This window comes from Protopterus annectens, chromosome 4.part0 (genome assembly GCF_019279795.1).
Source record: "Protopterus annectens isolate FY-2018-M chromosome 4.part0, PAN1.0, whole genome shotgun sequence".
Lineage (NCBI taxonomy): Eukaryota > Metazoa > Chordata > Ceratodontiformes > Protopteridae > Protopterus > Protopterus annectens.
Window position 1 is genome coordinate 1,226,288,734 of NC_056733.1, and position 18,842 is coordinate 1,226,307,575.

The window sequence follows — 18,842 nt, forward strand, 5'->3', positions numbered from 1 at the left end:
ACACACACACACACACACATATACAGATATATATATATATATATATATATATATATATATATATATATATATATATATATATGTGTGTGTGTGTGTGTGTGTGTGTGTGTATGGGTCTGCTTTACATGGTCGACTTTTCAGAAAGTTGACTTTCATATGGCCTAGACAATATGATCGACTTTTGAAAAGCCTACCATGTAAAATAAACACAAAACACACAACAAACACTTACCTTTAAAGTGTTACCATGGGGGCAAGCCCCCAGTACCCCCGTGGGGGGCTCAGCCCCCACAATCCTGTAACTTAAATGTACAAACTCCGAGATCACACTACAGTGCGGAAAAATTAATTGTTCCCATTCTGCACTGTACGGAGATAGCGGTTCCCCACGGTCAGCCTTTTAAAAGTCGATCATGTGGTCTCGGCCATATGAAAATCGACTTTCTGAAAAGTCGACCATGTGAAGGGGACCCATATACAGCCCAAACTACAAAACTATGTACCATTATGACTGACATTCACAAACTGTAATGCTCAGTGATCTTGGCTATTAACCATTTACTGCAGCAAACCCAAATCAATCTCCTGCATGACAACAAAGTCCATAAGGCTGTACATATCCTCTCTGTCATCCAAAGTCAAATCTCCCATGCAGACTTCTTCCTTCTGTGAATTCTAGATGAATGTCATGCATGCTGATATCAGCACAGGAGGACATCTCTTTGATCTACAATATCTGTCTCTTGCACTGTTGTCTTACACTTTCATTTTCTAATGGAGCATATTTTTGGTGATATTTTGCCTTAACATTTTCTTAACGTAAACAGGTATGACCTAGGGAATGACTGGCAAAGACAACAGGTTCATAGTTACTAGACATGCAGTCCTGGAGACTATTAAGAAGCCTAGCCCAAACACCTGATTGTTCCAAAGCACTGTCTGGTTAAGAAATTGGGCCCTAGGCATCTGCCTTGATTTCCTAATGCTGGATCCAGTTCTAGTGGTGTTATTGCTATGGTCATAATGCAGCTGCAGCACCACAGAGCAGGATGCCACTTTCATGTGTTGCAGCAATAGTAATGGAAATTCTGAACATCACTGCTTCTTATATGTGAATTCTGACGTTTCGTACCATGCATCACTTTTTTCTGTGTTGGCTACAAACTCATACCAGTCCTCATGTTTCAACATCATGAATTTTATGATGCAAGAAATTCATCTTACCTTGTGCTGACATTTCTTTATCTGCTAGAGACAGAGACTCATCACATTACGGACTGCTAAAAACATGTGCCCAAATGTAAGTAGTAGTTGCTTCTGATTAGTATACTCAGTACTGAGGTCATTCTGTCAGTACTGGTCAGATGGTAAAGACTATAACTGCTAAAGCAACACCAGTGGCATAAAGGAATAAAGCCCTGACTGGGACATGGGCAATTTGAGTATAATTAGAAGCGTGGGTGCTTTATGCTACAGCTGGTCAGATGGGGATGCCTGCTATGGGAGAGGTGCTGCCTGGCTCATACCATTATCTGCTGGTGAGCAGTGTGAGAGAGTCTAAGAACAGGGAAATGGTACATGGATATTACAGGGATGACTGAAAAAGCTGGTGATAGTAGCTCCAGTTGGCCATATGACAGAGCATGCACAAATGCACAAAATGCTTCAGCAGCATAGACAATCCCTACTGTGATGTAGGTGCTCACATCACCACCCAAGGGGATGGGTTATGCCTTTCATAGAAAAATGCTCTACTTTCATGACCAAAATGATGGCAATATTAACAAATTTTCTGATTTTTGTCTGGAGGATGACCTCTGCTGCAGGCCATCTTAAGGCATTTCTTCACCCCTAGAGAATTAATAAGCTCAAGTCCAACAGGGTGTGACCAGATGACTGATGTGCAGAAGGAGAAAAAAGCACCTAAAATGACTGTGAGCTGCTCAGCAAATCCTTTATAGTTCTTCATCTGATTATCTCACTCTTCCCTTGCAAATTGTATTACTTTGGGCAAATCACTCAATGAGATTGTGCTGTCAGTTCACCCCCAAAAGCAGGCACATCAGCTTATATGGTGAGCAAGCAGATAAATATTTAAATATGAACTGGATCAGGTGATGTAATTTCAGAAACAGGGATATTAACTCTAAGGAACATAATTGCCCCCCTCAATCTCTACCACATGCAGTGTTAAGCATGTTGTTTCTTCTTCCATTAAAGTACCTCTTATTTTATACTCTTGGTGTCCTTCATTTGCTACTAGCAGTTGGTTTAATGGAGTGATTAAAGCAAAGTGCTGTCAATAAGGGACATCATTTAGCCCTGAGCTTGTTCTCTTACTTTCTAGTAATGCACCATACAAACTGTATGAGTCACATGGCTTGTCATGACTTTGTTAACAAAGACTATCTATTTGTCTACCTACATAGATAGATACAACAGACATATGTAGCATAGCTCTTGTATGCTACTTAAAATCAGACAGTAGATCCACTAAAACTGATTATGATGTTTAAACTATACATAAACTATCCATTAGAAATTTCATCCCATTTCAAAGGTCTGCAGTAGGGGGTTTGGCTCTCAGAACAGTTAACACAGCATTAATGCAGCACATGATTGAAAAACACAATTATGTCATTACATAAGATTTATGGATGATGTCTTTTTTCAGTGGAAAGGAACACCTATTGAGTTAGAGTGCTTTGTGACATATTTGGAAAGAAGCACTGATTTTTTTAAGGTTTACTGTGCACTATTCGAGAGAAAATATAGGGCAGGATTCACGAAGCCTCCGTGTAAGAGTTACAAGTCTTACACGGAGGCTGCAGTTAAATGGTGTAATGTCAGCATTCCATGCATATTCATGAGGGCATGCTGACTCACACCCAAGGCTAACACGGTCTGTGTAAGAAAGTAGGGGGCGTGTCCGCAGGGCGAGTCCTGCAAATGGACACGCCCCCAGAAGAGGAACAGTCCTGAAAGTAAACCCCCACGAGAGAGTCCGCGTAAATGTCAACAAACACAACACAACACATGCCCCCACAGACTATAAACACAAAATGTAAAAATGAACATGTTATATATTTTTTTATAAGTTTTAAAGATGTTTGCCCATAATTGCGCTCGTTTGCGCGGGCGTGCCCGTCGCTTAGCCACAGTTAGCAGTCAGTGGAAAAGCATATAAGATCTAAATATGCAAAGTAAGCCAAGAAGCAATAGCATAGCGGTAGAGACATCGGCTGAAGAGGAGGCAGTCACGGTTCGAGCCCCCACAACATCAATTTTTATTTCTAGTGAAATAAGCACAAAACATTTCCCTGACATATATGTACATATATAAAATTATATTTTATGTAAAATGTAATGAAATGGGCCATGTATTTTGAAGAAATGTGAGATAATAAAAAAAAAAATGTCAGAAGTGCCTATAGCTGAGCTACGCTCTAACAAGCTGAGTACATCTGCCCGAGGGTGAGCAGTGTTTTAACAGGTGTAAAAGGAGTGCCCGGGCTTGAGCAGTGTTGTAACATGCTGAAACTGTGTGCCCATAGCTGAGCTGAGTGTAATATGCATGCTGACAGTCAAATGACGCATAAACCAGCGTAACCTGTTTGAGCGGAGCTGCGCACTGCGCCAACAAGATAACCGGCGGGCAACGTTGAGCAAGCTGTATCAAAACTGCCTTTACACAGACGCACCTCCTAGCTTGTGCAGACAGTCATAAAATAAAAAAGCAATGGCCAGGCTTGAACTCAGGATACCATGCACCATAGTCAAAGTACTGAACCACTAAGCCATAACAGTTGCTCTTAGAAATGCAGTATTAGCATATATATAGAAACGAATGCAAAGAGAAGCATGACAAAGCAGGTTTTGTGAAGCTGATACATTTCCAAAATGGCCAATCCCAGATGAGTGTGGGAAAAACGGCATATATAAGCCCAATAGGTGGGAATACACAGCATAACTGATTGTGGAATCGATTTGCAGTCAGGATGGCAGGTGTAGGAGAGGGTAGTTGCTTCCAAGCACAGAGGTGGGGCATTGAGGAGTCCAAATATATGGTTTGGCTCTTCGTCCATGATCATGAGGCCCAACTCATGCAGGGCCAGGTCCTTTGGAGAGCATACAAGGCTGAGGCGTGGGACCAGTTGGCACATGATCTCACCAGTGCTACAGGAATACCAAGGACTGGTGAACAGGTCCATCACCACCATGCGGACCTGAAGAGATGGAAGCAGGACCAACTGAACCGTTGGATCCAGGAGGCCCAGCAAATGCCCAATGTCCCACTACTGAGTAAGTTACATGTAATTATTTATGTAAAAAATTAACCTAGCTGATATTATGGAGATGTGTATTCCAATATTACTTCATTTATATTACAGCTGCAGGTGTCCGTTCCATGAATCGTCGAGCCTATGCAGATAGGCTTGTGCGGTTGTGCCACCAGGCAGGTTAGTAATTCTCTCCCTGTAACTGTTAAAAAATATAAGTATGACAGCTTGCAAAAGAGTGCAGTGTAGTCACTTATTAATAAAAAGTTCAAATAACAGTGTAAGAGAGATTCTGCTAGTACTGTGTGATTACATAAGTGTGATGCAGCCTGTAATCCAAAAATAAAAATGAAACAAGTCTGAAATAAAGATGTTCCACCTGTAATGTAATAGTACATAACCTGCAGCAGGCTGTAAATTACAGCTATACAAGCTGAGTACAACACATGTGTGAAATATATCCCCGTTTAAAATCTGAAACATGACACAAGTGATACTGTTGGAAAGGATTGTTGTAACCAAGTAAAATGCGTCAATAAAGCCTAGAATTAAGTACCATCCTGAATTGTAAAAATAAAACAAGTGAGAGTGTGAGAAAGAGGTATGAATCCACCAATAAAGCTGTAATAACTCCTGAATAAAGTATACTGCAGTCAGTACAGAATGAAATGAATGTGACAGGCACAACCAAAGAGTGAAATTTGTGCAATAAGGTACTGAAGCTGGAATGTCCGTCCCACCATTTGAATATGTTGCTGTACCTTTGCAAAATGCAGATAGTATGGTTGTATGAAATACCAAACATCCACAGTTGTCTAGAGCCATATAAATCAAATGTAGCAGGATGCTGTAGCTGAACAGAGCCAGATATGAATGTGTATGAATAAAAATGCAATGTATATTAATGTAGCAGTAACATTCCCATCACCAACATGCCTAAGTTTACACATATAAAACTGTAGTCAGACCTGTAGGGTGTATATATCTGCAGCTAGCGGAAATGTACAGCATATTTATAGGTATTTGAAGTTGTTAATGAAATATTTCTTCACCCTACCCTATAACCACAAATAATCCATTCCACATGAAATGGGTATGTGTATTCACAATTAATTCCCCTGGACATTTGTCCTGTTGGTTCATACATATTTGCATGTACGTTGATGCATGTGCCCTGTTCATACATCCAAACCTGATGCCCTGTTGCCATCAATCAACCCTGCATGCTGTTGGATTGTGTACTGTTGTTCAAATTATGCATGTGTTATGCTTGCTGTTCAATGTCTTGAATTTATGGGTGTTTGGTTAATGAGAATACTAATGCATGCTGTTACAACTAATTGTGAATGGTATTGTTTGTTACTAACCCAAACTGTCATAAAATAATGCAAAACATAGGACGACAGGGAAGGCGGGTTCCAGTGGACCCACCTCTCCCACCTCAGCTGGCGAGTGCACCTGGCACTAGTGCCCAGGCCAGACCCTCCTCCAGTGGCCCTGTGCCACCTTCGGGTGGAAGCACTGCAGGGGATGGGGCTCGTCCGCCCTCTGCAAGCGTGGCTGGAGGAGACCGTCCACTCACCCTCCGTAGAGTCCGGACTGTGGTGCATAGGGAGATCAGGCATTCTGTGCTTGAGCCCCTACGCCAGCTTGAGGCACAGGTGGCACAACTCACAGGCATGCCTGCTGCCCATCCTACACAGCCCCCAGCACAGCCCCGTCCTGGGCAGTGAAGGCACAGTGGCAATTGCCCATGGGTGGGGATCTTGGTTCCACTGTTGCCATCTGTGGGCTCGAGATATCCAAACATCCGTCCCCGTCAATTGTGTTCCCCCCCACATGTGTCCTACACCACCCATGTATGCGTCTTGTTTGCCTTGTCTGTTAACCTCCCCTACCTACCTCCCCAACTATACCTACTTCCTGTACCTGACATTCCACTCTCACCTGAAAAAAAAAAAAAAGGGCACTCTGTTCCCGCAAAAAAATTACGCCCCATACATAGCTGCCCATTTCGCAGACATGTCTGCTGGACATGTAAACTGGCAATTACAATTGGCTGTACAACAAATATTGTTGTCCTCACCCCTCTCTCAGGGGTGGAAGGTTTCAAATTTCACACCAAATTACACACATATGCACAGCTGCTGCTGATAAAGAAATGGGCAGCTATGTGCCTATCCTACAGCCTTCCTGCAAATCCCGAGCTTGTTTTCCTACTGTCCTACCCTCTTTGTGCCCCCTTTTTCACCACTTTCCTATCTCCCCATTTTCTTTTCTTTCAAAGAAATTAGTGCGGGTGTGCGTGAGAGTAAGCACTTTTAAGCAGTTGTAAGAGGGTCTCCGCTTGTGTGCGCTTAGCTAAGCGTGTGTGTGTGAAGCTAAGTGACAGTGCGCATGCGTGAGCTCCACGCAAACCGGCGCTAACCCACTTACAACTGCTTAAAAGTGCCTTAGTCACTCTGGATGACAAGGCCTGCAGTCTGCTCAGAAGCAAAATAAAATCCTACTGTCAGTCCCGAACCCAGGACCTTGGAAACAGTAGTCTGCATGACTTACCACTAAGCCATGACTGCTATACAAGACCATTGCGCTGAAAGAAATATATCATGAAATAGTAGGAATGAATGTAAATGGAATATAGGAAGTCTAGTACACAAAGCATGTCATGTATATTTACTGTCAAATCTAGTGGATTTGTAAAATATTAGTGTGTGAAGAGAAACAGCCATGCTAGTTGGTAGCTAGTAGGTAATAATGTCACAGTAGCACCTTGCAAGCCACACACATACTCAGAGCAGGATAAACACTGCCATAGTTTAATAGTTAAGAGCCCAGACATAGCAACTGTGACTGAGTTACAGGGATGTCCCTGATTTGAAAACAAATGTTAACTGTGCCCCACTGACTCCCTGTGAAATGCACTAACAGTAGGCAGAAAGGTGTTATAACACATGCTATGCTAACTATGAATTACTGAAAGCATGCACCACTTGCACGTCACAAATGGTGTAGTAATACATATGCTCAAAATAACCCACAGTCACAACTGCAGAATATCAGAAAATTTCATGGGTGTATCCCACTGATATGTACCATTCCATGAGGCTGATAAAAGATGCACCTGAGAGTATCTGAGGCCTGCTCAGCAGCATAATCAAATACCCTTCTAAGTGTCAAGGTCCACACCATGGCCAGACCACACTGCATGCAGTACCACCCTACCACAACAAACACATAGGGAATTGCTGCTCAAACAGATATAGCAAGCATTACAAGCTGTGAATGTAAATGGAAAATAGGAAAGCCATAGCAACACATTACAGTAAAGACACCTAGCAGGCATACAAGGAGTGAATGTAAAGGGCAAATATTGAAGCCATAGCAACAAATTGCAAGAGCCACTGCTATATACCAGTTACACCACAAGTCCCACAGGAAAGCACACACACCCATATACACAGTATTACTAGTCTTAGGTGTCAGTTTACATACACACTGAGAAGAGGAAACTGGAGGAAGGAATACTCAGGTTACAGTACAACATGCATTGCAGTGTCTAGAACACAGCCTGAAATATGAGAGACATACTAACCGTTACACTCACAGAACGGTGTCCACAGCATAACAGCATGGTCCTCACCCTGATAATCTGAAAGGGCTATGCCTACCTAACAAACCTTTTTATAGCACTGTCCTGAAATCACAGTGAGAACTGCAATCGCTACACAACAGGCTGCATGCAATTAGTAAATGCTGGCTAACAATTGGTGCAGAGGCCATCACATGGACATGTGCAGATACCTACAAAAGCATCCTGTACTCCCAGTCCACACATGCAATACTTTCATTGCACCCTCTGGAGGAAGAGACAGAGAGAGAGAGAGAGAGAGAGAGAGAGAAAAGAAAGAAAATATATAACAACAAAACAAACAAGTTGTCATCACAACCTGACACTGCCAAGGCAAACTGAAGCTGGCAAGAGAAGCAGCAGCAGGCCAACTATCAGAAAGCCAATGCAAACAGCTGTAACAAACATAGGTAATGTGAAGTAATAATATAATAGCCTACATACTGTGAACCCTCCATATGTGTTATTGGTCTGTATCTATGTATATGAAGATGTGCATAAGGCAGGGGACATACTGCAACTGTCACTGAAGGCTGTACATACATATGTATGTGAAGGTAACTATGTGCACATATCAATGTAGGTTGTGGTGCAATGTACAATGTAGGTTGTACAGTAATGGATGTTCATCAGTACGTTAGTGTGTGTATACATATGTGTAAATAAAAAGGTTTATATATCTATCTATCATATGTATACATATGTATATCGAGATATGTATATATATATATATATATATATATATATATATATATATATATATATATATATATATATATATAATATGCATATATGTATACATAGATAGAGAGGGATGTAGAAATACATAGACATATATAGATAGATAGAATATGTACATACATATATATGTAATAAACACATACATATATAGATATATGTAGATACATATACATATACAGACAGATCTGACTGTCTACAGATATGTCTGTATATGACTATCTCTCTCTCTCTGCCCACCCCCTCTCTCTCTCTCTCCTTGTCTCTCTCTCTCTCTCCCCCCTCTCTCCATATCTATATCTACATATCTATATATATATATATATATATATATATATATATATATATATATATATATATATATATATATATATATATATATATATATATATATATATATACACATATATATATATATATATATATATATATATATATATATATATATATACATATACTGAGTGAGGCACATGTGTGCAGATGTATTGCAACAGGTGCGCTGGTGACAAAGGCATGGAGTGAACACCAGTGTGGATACTGGAGTAACATACCCCATTCCAAAACACATACATCAGTAACCACCACATATGTGCTTGCCTGGCCACCACTGCATGTGTCAGGGAGGAACAGGGGCAACAAGTGTACAATAGGCTCCCCATTGATATTCACAGTAGCACACTAGTCCTGTAATACCTGTACATGGTATGTGTCAGCAGACATAGTGTATCAGCTATGGACATGTAGGTCACTGTACCCCTCTACACCCCACAATGTCCTACATGGTATGCACCTCCCATGACAGCTACAGATATGGAGAAGGACACAGTCATACATAAGAAACTGTGACAATGCACTCAAACACATTACCTATGCAGAGTGACTGACAAGACCACAGAGTGCACCCATACTACCTACATAGAGGTTACCACTGCTGGATATACATAGTTAAGTCACACCCATGACAGTTGTCCAACAACCATGGTAACACCTCACAACATCCACAACCCAAATGACCTATGTCTGTCGTCCTTGTCACCAGAGTAAAGAGCACATGGTTGAGGTACAGGGTCCTACCCACAGATAAGACATACCCTGGAGTAAACCACACAGCATTAAGAAGCAAGGCTCCCCATGAGTAGATGTCAGACATACCCCTGCTGAATGTTATGCAGATAGGTAATATGCCATATGAGTCACCCTGTGTAACTTTTTGACAGGAGCAGGTATGATCACATCACATGTGTCACAAGGGGCAGGGTAGCATAACAGTATGCTGCTGTAGGCCCAGGGCCAATAGCATACTACCTACCTAAGACACAATGCACACCCACGAACCCATTGCAAACCAACTATGTGAGGTGGAATGAGTGTGCCAGTGACTGGGTGCATGTTATGTAATGGTGTGATTGCTCACCATGACTGCCTGTCTGTCATGGTAGTGTGTGTCCTTGATGTGAGGCCAGAGACAGATGTGTGACGTATTGTGATCCAAACATACTACATTGCCATATGTTGTGCTGTGTTACCTGTATGTGACTGCGGTGTAGGTAGGGTTATGGCAAGTAAGAGTGGTGTGCATTACCAGTGATATATGTAACGTGCATTGCATGCAGTGCATGGGTTTATAATGTTCCCCATACAGTACCTTGATACAAACCCCCAGTGTGAAGTTGTGCATTGGACCTGAACCAGTGTGCTGACAGCTGGAGTATACTAGTCTGTCGTATGGAGTGTGCCAGGTACTGTTGCACAGTTGTCGGCTGAGCACTGATATCTGGTCATTTACATGTGTATCCCCCAATAGACAGACAGATGCTATATATGGGAGTTAAGTTATATCACTACAGTCGAGTATTATGTGTATTATGTGTGCCATATTTTGCTGACATATATTGCTGACATATTTTTCTTTTCCTTTTCAGGGCTATGGTTCACCAGCGAAACCCTACCTACTCCGCTGCAGAGGATGAGGAGATACACCAGAGCCTGGTGTGGGAATTTGCAATACTCTTTTCCCACACCAGTCAGAACCAGCAGGAGAGGGCTGCACTGTGGCAAGACCTAGTCCGTCGGGTAAATGACATAGGCACGCATAACCGGACATATGAGCAGGCACGCCATCACTGCAGTGATTTAATTAGAAATGTCCATCAGCGTGCATCAGATATCCACAGGCAACAGCTTGCCACAGGTGGTGGGGCAGCAATACATCCCCCCCTCACCAGACTGGAGGGACTACTCCTAAGTGTTGTGGCTCCAGCCCAACAGCAACAACAACAGCAGCAGCATACATGCATAATGATGGAGGCTGGAGCCGCCCAGCAGAAGAACTCGGAGCGTGCAGGTAACATGCCATATGTATAGTTGACTGTTCTGTACACTGGTAGTTTATGCATGTGTGAGGTGTGTCCTCGGTTTGTAGCTGTTATCTTGGTAATTATTGTGCAAGAGTGATATTCTCAATATTAGCAGTAGACCTGTGGAAGCCAACTGTTGTACTACTGAACTGTATCATACTCACAGTATCAATGGCACAGTTGTGCCCACTGACAATAAATGTCTCATTTCTGCAGGTCCCTCTGGTGTAACAGCAAGGCAGCCTATCCATGCTGGTGAGTGTGTAATAACAATACCTTCAATACTCTTGATACTAATAGTAATAATAGGCTGAAGCAGTAGTGCTATGTGTTTGATTGCAGGTGTGTTTGTGTCTGTGTGTTGATATCTCATATACTGAAGAGTGTGCATGTGTGCATGTGTGCATGTGTGCCTGTGTGTATCAGTGGTGACATTGTGTACACATTGTAAACTGTGTTTCCTGTCTTACTCCCACAGGTTCTGATGCTGCTCTGGGTGTTGTGCAGCAGGGAACCTGAATCAGCTGCTGTGGATAGTGATAATGATGATACCTGTGTAATGGCACAGGGAGGTGTGCCAGGGTCCGTCATTGGTCAGCCAATTGACAGTACACAGCTGTCAACCCCATCAATGCGCACAGTCATCCTGCCAATACATCCTTTGTCACCAATGTCCCTAGGTGATTGACAGGATACAGTGAGCATTGACCAGGGTAATGCGGTATCAGTGGCACATGCATCCCCACACAGCAGCCATGGCCAGGGTCCTGACATGGTACCACACAGGCAGATGTCCAGGGGTTCTCGTGGGAGCATCCGTGGGCGTACTGCCCCTGTCAGACGTGCCCACAGAGGTCTTTCAACCTCAGCTATGTTTTGGGCTGTAATGCGGGCACAGTCACGTATGGAACGGTACACCAGACAGGGTCTGAGGGAGCTGAGAGCATGTCACACAGCTATGAAAGACAGTATGCATGATGTTGCGGCTGCCATCCGTAATTTCACCGAGGTCATTGACAGACATTGGGGGGACACATTAGATCTGTTCCACAACTACACGTCCATGAGCCAGGGCAATGGTGGATGGTGGAGGCATCGACGTGGGCGTATGCCAGCAACAGCAGCAGCTGGCAGTCATCGTGGATGACAACAGGCCCGCGGCTGCTCCCATAGTGCCAGCAGCAGCCCCAGCAATGCTGGGTCTGTGTTGTCATCAGACAGCCCCAGGAGACCACGTGCACATGGCTTTGGACAGTCCCAACAGGGACCTGTCTCCAGTCACCAACCACCTGCTTCTGATGACAGTACCCAGTCTGGCTTAGTGCCTGATACGGTCCGTAGCACTCCTGCCAGGCACAGGTACCATGTCCGTGGCCAGAGACAGTGATCTGTATGACCTGGCAGGTACAGTCTGTGGCTGTCCACAAACACCTGTATATGGCAGCCATGAGGTGGAAATGTATGCATGCATACACACATGCGAATTGATAACACCTAGGGCTACCGCATACATGCACACATTGCATCAACATTGCCCCATCTTGTACTGCTGTCCCTCACCAACACACATACACATACATGTCAATTGGTTGTATCAGTGTCAGACTCAGGCATACCAAGTACACACCCTGTGTATATGATGAAACTGTGCCACCTCCTGCAATCTGTAACATCGGTGCAGGAACAGGTTAACATGGTGCTGATGCACAGGGTGACTACATAGACATGTAGTAATAGTATCATGTTGTCAACAGTACAGTGTAATGATATCATTGTGGGTATATCCCAGCATACCTGATGCAGTAACTGTATGATTGTCATTGTATTGTTTTGTACACCCATAGTAATTACCATAGTGTAATGTCTGCACATCTTTGCATACTGGTGGTGAGGCTGTCAACAGAAGGCCATCTACATAGGTAGCACAGGGGATAAGAAAATGTAAGTATTGATACTCAATGATGGACATGTAAACTGCAAGTTGCATGCTGTCCACACTCGACTCTGCAATGAGGATGTTTGAGGATGTTGATATCTGTGCAGTAATACACAACAGGTTCAAGACTCACAAGAGCACCCTAGCACTACAAGGTTACACCTCATACCATGCGTGACAGCCCCAAAACACAGAACTAACTATGACAGGAGGGAGAGTCTCCATACATGTCAAGGATACTGTGGTGCCAGGACAGGTAGCATACATCCTACTAAGTTTGGAACTGCTGAGTGAGGGCTCAGTGTCTGTTATTTGAAATGTGTATTAGTTCAGGTATGAGCACTTGGGTTTCAGGCCAGTTATTCTACATTACGAAGGTACATGGTCTGTACACTTGTGGGAGGTGAGGCTCAACCCTGCCCGTCTGACCTGTGAATTTCTGTGTACAGGCTTATAGTGCCTGCATATTTGCACTGTTACCTACTGGAAGTCGTACACCTTGTTTGTTGTAGCATAGACTAGATCCAGGCCTGCTGACTGTAGCCTTGTTTGTATGCATGTTTGCTTGTTATTTCCCTGAAACACTGATTCCACCTGCAATGCAGATTTACAGCGCCTCTGTGGATCCCTAGTGACATCTGTATTGCTTACTGTACTGATGTCCATGTCTCACGAGACAGAACGTCACTGTGTGTCCTGTTTGCATGTAAGTTGCCTGTAACACATTGTATATGACTTACCTGGCATTTGCTCACAAAAGCATTTATATATGCCAGCACTAACAAATCAGAAGCACTACACCCTCACATACTCACCTTGAGTACCTTATTCCCCATTAGCCCTATGTGTTGTTAATTATTATGGAATTCACAATACTATGGTAGCATGTGCAATGGTCACTTGTCAATCTCCTCTCTGGTCCAGTTGGTGAATCTGTGAGTCATGTGGCAATGTTACAGCTGCCTCATGTACACAGGCAACCCTCTCCCTTCCCATAAACTTACAGCACATGTGAGAGATGCAACCACATAGCCAAACTGGGGGCTAAGCTCTCTTAACACAGTACTGGCATAATCTGTCAGGTGGAGTGGGATACTACAGTGAATACAATACCAGTCTCACATAGACCTACCACGACAGCAATCCAAAAACATAAACACACAGGAACATTCTTGGAGTCTCAGAATAGCATCCTGCCTGAGCAGCAGACACCTGCGAAGCAGACACACAAGCAAATGTTACGCCAGAACAGAGCACGTGCAACACATAGCTCACAAAGCCTATGTGCCGAACAGTCACAGCCCGTATGGCTAAACAACACACCTGCTACAGTTGTAATAGGTACCTCTATCGTCAGGTACACTGAGGTCCCGCACACCAGGCTGAACAAGGAGAAGGTAATGGTGAGATGCCCGTCGGGCACTATGATCCACCACATAACACAAGCATACAGGTCACTCCAAGGCATGTACAAATATGACTCAGTCATTGTCCTTGCCAGTGTGAATGACCTGTGATGTACCTCCCTGGACTACATGATAGGGGACATAGAGGGGCTCTCTGAGCGTTTGGCACAGGCTGGTATGACCCTGACCTTGAGTAGCATCTTACCCTCACCAAGAATGCTGCCACAATATGTAGACAGGATGATCAATTTCTACAATTGGCTTATGTTTCGGTGACATTCAAAGGGGATCCAATGCCTGTCAGCGTGGGATTACATGCTAGACAAGCCACAATGCTTTGCTAGGGACAGCTTGCACCTGTCACCCATGGGCGTTGTATATTGGCAAAGGCTCTTGCTACACACATAGTGCCTTTTTATGCAAGGCTCAAATTACATAGCCACCTACACAGGTATCACACGGGATAGGACACTAATAGTAATGCTACTCAACACCAGCAGTGTAAACCTCAAGATGCATGCACTGGAAACTGTCCTTAGCATGGAGAACAGCAATATCTGTGCAGTAACAGAATCCTGGTACAAGGCTCCCAGGTGCACCCCATCACTGCCAGGTCATACCTCATACCATGCTTGTCGTCCCCTAAACATGCACCAAACCAGAACAGGGGGAAGTATCCAAAGGCACCACAGATACACACACCTCCAGGTTGGTGGCACAGCACAAAACATCAGAGCCTATCCATGTGCAACTAACAGTGGGTTAGACTGCCTTCAGGTTCATAGCCTGGCACACACCACCCTCCCATACCCAGGAAACTACTTGGCCTTCCTGACAACACTGGGAATATGACAGTCTCTACAAACACCATTATATGGGTGGACTGCAACTACCCAAACATAGAGTGTGAGCATTACTCTAGCTCCAAGACCCTAGCTGAAAGGTTCCTAGCATTTATTCACTGAATTGCTATGGAACAACTTGTTACCACTCGCACAAGAGGTGAAAACATGCTGCACCTGTTCATCAACAACGTGTGGACTATATGCTCCAGACCAAATGTGTATCCCTCGCTGGTAGGATGACACCATATACAACTCACACTGTATATTCACATACCACACGCAGCCCCTGCACAGAACACCACAGTCATAAAGTTGTCTAATGCAAATTCCATGTATTCACATGAGGCAGGCTTCAGACATGGGAACTATTGAAGGTCACAGGTACATATGTGTATGTGGCACACACATACATCATGTGTGCATTGACATTGCTGATATAATCTATGTCGTGCAATACTGGGAACAACACCCCACACACATGGCATTTGTAGGATACAAACCCTTACCTAACTGTGTTATGACACTTGTGAGAGACGCAGCAGCAGAGCGAGCTATTTGCTGTACTTATAGGGTGCTGACATCATCAGTGTTTAGACAGTGCAATATGCAGCATGTGGTGTGTTGTACTAGTGGCCAAAAGGGACATTTCCCTTACACATAGAATTGCACACACCCTACTCCCCCCACATTCACACATACACACTGAGCACTTGCAGGATTCAAACCTCTACCTAACTATGTTATGACACTTGTGAGAGACGCAGTAGCAGAGCGCGCTATTTGCATTACTGGGAGGCTTGTTTTCTCCTGCTGCACTTATAGGGTGCTGACATCATCAGTGTTTAGACAGTGGAATATGCAGCATGTGGTGTGTTGTACTAGTTGCCAAAAGGGACATTTCTCTTATACATAGAATTGCACACACCCTACTCCCCCTCATATTCACACATACACACTGAACACTTGCAGGATTCAAACCCCTACCTAACGATGTTATGACACTTGTGAGAGATGAAGTAGTAGAGCGCGGTATTTGCATTACTGGGAAGCTTGTTTTCTCCTGCTGTACTTATAGGGTGCTGACATCATCAGTGTTTAGACAGTGGAATATGCAGCATGTGGTGTGTTGTACTAGTTGCCAAAAGGGACATTTCTCTTACACATAGAATTGCACACACCCTACTCCCCCCACATTTACACACACACACACACACACACACCCACACACACACAGCACTTGCAGGATTCAAACCCCTACCTAACTATGTTATGACACTTGTGAGAGATGCAGTAGCAGAGCACGATATTTGCATTACTGGGAGGCTTGATTTCTCCTGCTGTACTTATAGGGTGCTGACATCATCAGTGTTTAGACTGGAATGTGTAGCATGTGGTGTGTTGTACTAGTTGCCAAAAGGGACATTTCTCTTACACATAGACTTGCACACACCCTACTCCCCCCCCCTCACATTCACACACATACACTGAGCAGTTGCAGGATTCAAACCCCTACCTAATTATGTTATGACACCTGTGGGAGACACAGTAGCTGAGCGCGCTATTCAAATTACTGGGTATCATTTGTGCTCCTGACATATGTATAGTGTGCTGACATCATTATTTATGAAGAGGTATGTACAACTGTTACTATCCATCAGTAAGGGGGAGAGCATATATATGCATTAACTTTGCAGAAGCACAGTGGCCTACTGTACTGTGGAGGCAGATGCCAAATACACTGTGGATAGCCTTCTGTATTCCCTAAGGACAACAGCCTAGTATTGAACTCTACGGCCATATGTTTACCTGTCAGATGCAAGTATCAGTTGCTCATAAACTGTTTGTGGGTCTTTATTGCCATAGCTTTCCTTATCTCTATGAACAACTTGTGTACTGTGGCAGATGTTTGCATATGAGTGGGATCCACTACTTTACTTATATCTCTGTTGTAATTTCACTGTGTGCACTGGGCAGATCTCTGTATTGTGGGATGTTCCTTTATTAACACATACAAATGCCAGATATGTGTGTGCAACTGCTGAACTGTGACATGGCGTAAGTGTGTGAGCATGCCCAGTTCACAGTTTATATGGCTTCTTGACTGACACGTCTCATTTATCTAAGTGTGCGAGCATGCCCAGTGTGAACTTTCCATATGTTGAGATCTGTGGTCCACCACATTTGTGTTTGTGTGTGGACTTCATCAATATTTCACATGTACAGTTGAGTGTTGGACATCAATTTGTGTTCCTACTGCCCAACAGCTTTGTGTCTGAACCTCACAGGTATTATGCTGTGCCTGCAGGGTTGCCATGGGATAGTTTGCATACAGTTATCAACATCCTTTCATACTGACCAAACAGTGTATTGTCGTATAGTGTACTGGTTCAGTACTTTCACTGTGGTGGACAGTATCATCGGTTTCAGTTCTATCACTGCTTGTAATATTTATAGTGAGCACACCAGACTGGTTGAGGGCCAGCTGTGCAGATATGACCTTGTTGCTTTTTGTTCAGATATGGACAACATAGAACAAGATTGTCCGACATTGTTAATGTATTCCACAACTTGTGTGGACAGTGACAAACAATGGCCATGTGCCCTAGGCCATTTGTAATGCTAGTCAGAGAGTGTTTGTCCTTCAACACACATATTTACTGGTGTTTGCCATGACATATTTTAAGGCTAGTGTGCTGTGCCTCTGTCTACCCATGACATACAGGTGATATCCAGGGTACACCTACCATCTCCCATCCAGTCATCATGATTCCTCTGAATGACAGTCAGTGAGGGACTCCCTGGATAACCTGTACTGGGAGTTTAGTCATGAGTGGAGTGAGCTTCTGGGTTATGGACCAATCGGTACAGCATGTCCTGTTTATGTCTGTGCTGGGGTTTAGGCCTGTCATGTGCATAGGTCATCAGCATTCAGATTTTACATGGTGCCAAATGTCCATTGATTCCAGCTTGGTCATGGCTTTATACATCAGGCACAGATCACCTCTAGCCAGGCAGTATGGCACTGTGTGGAGCTGCAGTTTGCTTAATCAGGCAACACATGGCATCTGTTACAGCTTTGAGATCCTCCTGGTGGGGTATTTGTGGGGTCTTTCCAGTTGATGCAGGTGTCTGCTAAGGTACATCCCACAAGGGCCATTGTACGCAATTGTGAGGCTGCTGATGGATGACTGGAGAGGCACAATGACCTACCCTGACCTAGCTGTGCTTACCTTCATGATTAGGTGTGTATATGGTATGTTTCTGTAACCACTACAGACACATGGTTGTCACATGCAGGATATCTGTCACCTTGTGTCCCCAGGTCTCTTATTGCTCCTGATGTACTTATTGGGTTAACACCTATGTGGTAATTTGTGGGCACGTACTGTGTTTCCACAGGGGATGACTATACACTATTCTGCATTTTGCTTGTTGACATGGCTGTGGCACCACTTGTCTGTTTCTATGTGTGCCTTTTGTAGGATGCTTGTGTCGGCTGGAGGGTCCAATATGGTGGGCAGTTTGTAGACATCTGCGAACCTGTTCAGACACAGTCCTTCCATGTTGGCCTGTACCTATGTGACATATATACCATACAAGAGAGGTCCCAGGACCGTGCCTTGTGGGATGCCAGTTGTACCTGGTTTGT